Source organism: Miscanthus floridulus, chromosome 18 (assembly GCF_019320115.1).
Source record: "Miscanthus floridulus cultivar M001 chromosome 18, ASM1932011v1, whole genome shotgun sequence".
NCBI classification, from domain to species: domain Eukaryota; kingdom Viridiplantae; phylum Streptophyta; class Magnoliopsida; order Poales; family Poaceae; genus Miscanthus; species Miscanthus floridulus.
In genome coordinates, this window is record NC_089597.1 from 15,275,025 (window position 1) to 15,278,558 (window position 3,534).

At 42.4% G+C, this 3,534-nt stretch overlaps 1 long non-coding RNA gene across 1 annotated transcript; it reads left to right on the top strand.

Moving 5' to 3' along the window:
• Window positions 1-2,164: 2,164 nt before the first annotated feature.
• On the top strand, window positions 2,165-2,693 carry LOC136519929 (uncharacterized). Its single transcript, XR_010775078.1, has 2 exons — window positions 2,165-2,333; window positions 2,429-2,693. It is a non-coding gene; the product is annotated as an uncharacterized lncRNA (long non-coding RNA).
• The last annotated feature ends 841 nt before the right edge of the window (window positions 2,694-3,534 follow it).

The window sequence follows — 3,534 nt, forward strand, 5'->3', positions numbered from 1 at the left end:
CACTAATATATGTAACTTTTTCATGTACAATTCAGAAGTAGATGGATATATTAGCTGTTTGATTGTGTGCCTCATACAATAAATTACATAGATTAACCAAGGGGTGCCCATTAACCAACTTGTACATATATGGTTGTACGCTAAAGGTTATATCCAGTGTATTTTTTATTTTTCATTTCTTCAAAGGATCCTGTGCATCTGTGCCTATCTGCTGCAGACTACCTATCTGCTGCAGTTATTACAGGCACAGAACAAGGTTACTTTTATCATAATCAAATGCATTGAGACATCGATGTCTCTTACCATTAAGGTCAAATTGATCTTGATCAGTCGACAGGAATATAGTACATTGTCCTAGAAATATCATGTGGACTACACTTAAAGTCATTGTGTTATCTTGGCTGCAATTAGGTTGTACTCCTAGAATCTAGTTCATGGCCTCTACCACTACCACATACAGGATTACATGGGTCTCTTTTCATTTCTTTCACTTCTTTTCACTACAAGAGAACAAGTTTCGGTTTAGTATTTCATATCATGTGCGAAGTTTTTATACTACGGGTGAAGAGGCTCAAACTTACCCTTAAGGGGTGTCTCCTGTAGGCACCGGTGTTACTCATCATAGAACATACATAGTATCCACAATGTACACTCTCAGGCTCACTAGTAGAGAACAGACCTTTGATCCTCGGCCAAAATGGGCTCTAGTCCCGGAATTTTTTGCCCCCGGGACTAGAAATACCTTTAGTCCCGGTTGGTGGCTCCAACCGGGACTAAAGGTCCCTGCCCAACGGCTACTGCGCCAGACAGAGGTGGCAGGGACCTTTAGTCCCGGTTGGAGCCACCAACCGGGACTAAAGGTATACTTTTACTCCCGGTTTGTGGCTCCAACCAGGAGTAAAGGTCTACTCCCGGGTCGTGGCTGCGCCCGGGGTTGGAAAGTTACCTTTAGTCCCGATTGGATCTATCAACCGGGACTAAATGTTCTCCCTTTATAAATCGGCCGTCTCCTCCTTCCTCCCCGAGCCCGAGCTCAGCACATTTTGAAGCTCACTGCAGTAGTGTTCTTGCTTCCTCCCTCCCTCCATTGTTCCTCCATCCATTCTTCGATTCCTCCGTCGATTCTTCAGTTGTAAAGGTTACCAATCTCATACTCTCATTTTTTACCATTTTCTTATGCCATTTTATTCACTATATATATTTATGGTTCTTTATTGTGGTTTTTTTTCATTTGTAAGCAATTTGAGCTCAAAATCACTTTAAGCTTGCATATTTACATGAAAGAAGGTTAAAGTATATATAAATATAAAGTTAGAAAATAGTTAGAAAATTATAGCAAATCCTTACTAGTTGAACTTGCGGACCGTGTTCAGGTCGGCGAGGATGTTCTCTGCCGAGCGGTAACGGACGTCAAGGAGGAGCTTTGATTCTACGAGGGAGAGCGATAACGGTCGTGGAAGACCGTGTTCCCTTCCTCGTAGAATCGGAGCTCTTCCTTGACCAAGTACGGTGCCGTCCGGTGGAGAAATCCTCGCCGAGCTGATCACGTAAGCAAGGTCAACTAGTACGGATGGTTATTTATTCACATGTCCCGATATCGTCGTAGTAGTCTGTCAATCACCGTACCTAAACGTAGTATATATAAATAAAAACTTAGAAAATAGTTAGAAAATTATAGAAAATCCGTACTAGTTGAACTTGCGGACCGTGTTCAGCTCGGCAAGCATGTTCTCTGTCGAGCGGTAACGGACATCAAGGAGGAGCTTTGATTCTACGAGGGAGAGCGACAACGGTCGTGGGAGACCGTGTTCCCTTCCTCATAGAATCGGAGCTCTTCCTTGACCAAGTACGGTGCTGTCCGGTGGAGAAATGCTCGCCGAGATGATCACGTAAGCAAGGTCAACTAGTACGGATGGTTATTTATTCACACGTCCCAATATCGTCGTAGTAGTCTGTTATGTGTGTACATTCCCATTCTTCTGTTAATTTGCGGAAATATCATATGAATTACTTACCTGCCGCAGTAAAAGACGAGAACACAATGACCATTAAAAATATCATTGTTTAGAGATCTAGATAATTTTATAGTTTGTTAATTTTATTTGTTTATAAAAGAAGAAATTTATAGTGTATTAAAAAATGAGTATAGAGAGTAGATGGCAACTGCTTCCGGGTCCTCGGCCTCTCATGGGTTTCCAAAGCGACTTAGGCCGGGCCTTCCTCTCATTCCATGCGGCAAGTGTCGTGATGAGATGAAGATTGTGATGGAGTACCGAGTGAAGAAGGAGGGTCCCAACAAGGATCGTATCTTCTACAAGTGTCCGGATCGCAATGTGAGTTATTTTATCGTATTTAATGATTATGGTTAGTTTATACCTATTTTCATGATGGTTGTGATTAAAGTTCTAGTTTTTTGTTTTAATTTCAGTGGGATGGCAGTGGACGATGTTCAGGCTTCTACTGGGAGGAAGAGTATGTTGAACTCGTGCAAAAATATCTTGCACAACAGGCAGATACGGCGGCTAATGAGGCAGTGATCCAGCCGAAGAAGCCCAAAGATGTTGCACAATCGGGGGATCTGTCTGTTTTAGTTGAGATTGGTCGTGAAATCCTTGTGCTCCTGAAATGTATTTTAGCTTTAGTTCTTTTAGTGGTAGTTGGGATTGTCTACATTGTAGCGATGCTTTCATAAATTTGTATCTTTTGTGGTGGCACGCATGTTGTATAAATAATTAATTATGATCTAGGTTTTAATATGATATTTATGTCATGTAATGCAGATGAGCCGTCATTGGATGTATAATGCTGATCGCCGCTCACAAGAGTTCATTGACGGCGTGCATTCTTTATTACGTGCGGCCGAGACAAACAAACGCGACGGTTTCATGTGCTGCCCATGTGCCATATGTAAGAATACGGTGGAATATCCTTGCTCAAGGACTCTTCATTCACACTTGTTCAAGTCGGGTTTCATGCCAAACTATATTTGTTGGACAAAGCACGGAGAAACCGGTGTTGTAATGGAAGAAGATGAAGAAGAACAATGGGACGACAATGATATTATTCCTAATGGTGCGTGCTTCAATGATACTGCAATGGGAGAAGCTGAAGAAGAGGTAGCCGCAGAAGATGAGCCGGCTGATGATCTTTGTCAGGTCATTCGTGATGCACAAAGAGAATGTGAAAGTGAAAAGGAGAAGATCAAGTTCGAGCGGATGCTAGAAGATCACAAGAAATTGTTGTACCCAACTTGTGATGTAGGGCAGAAAAGGTTGGGAACCACACTAGAATTGCTGCAATGGAAGGCAAAGAATGGTGTATCTGACAAGGGATTTGGAGAGTTACTAAAAATCCAAAAGAAGATGCTTCCGAAGTACAATGAATTGCCCGCCACTACCTACGAAGCAAAACAAGTTGTCTGTCCTATGGGGCTAGAAATAGAGAAGATACATGCATGTCCTAATGACTGCATCCTATACCGTGGCAAAGAGTACGAGAAATTGGATGCATGCCCGGTATGCCATGCGTCGCGGT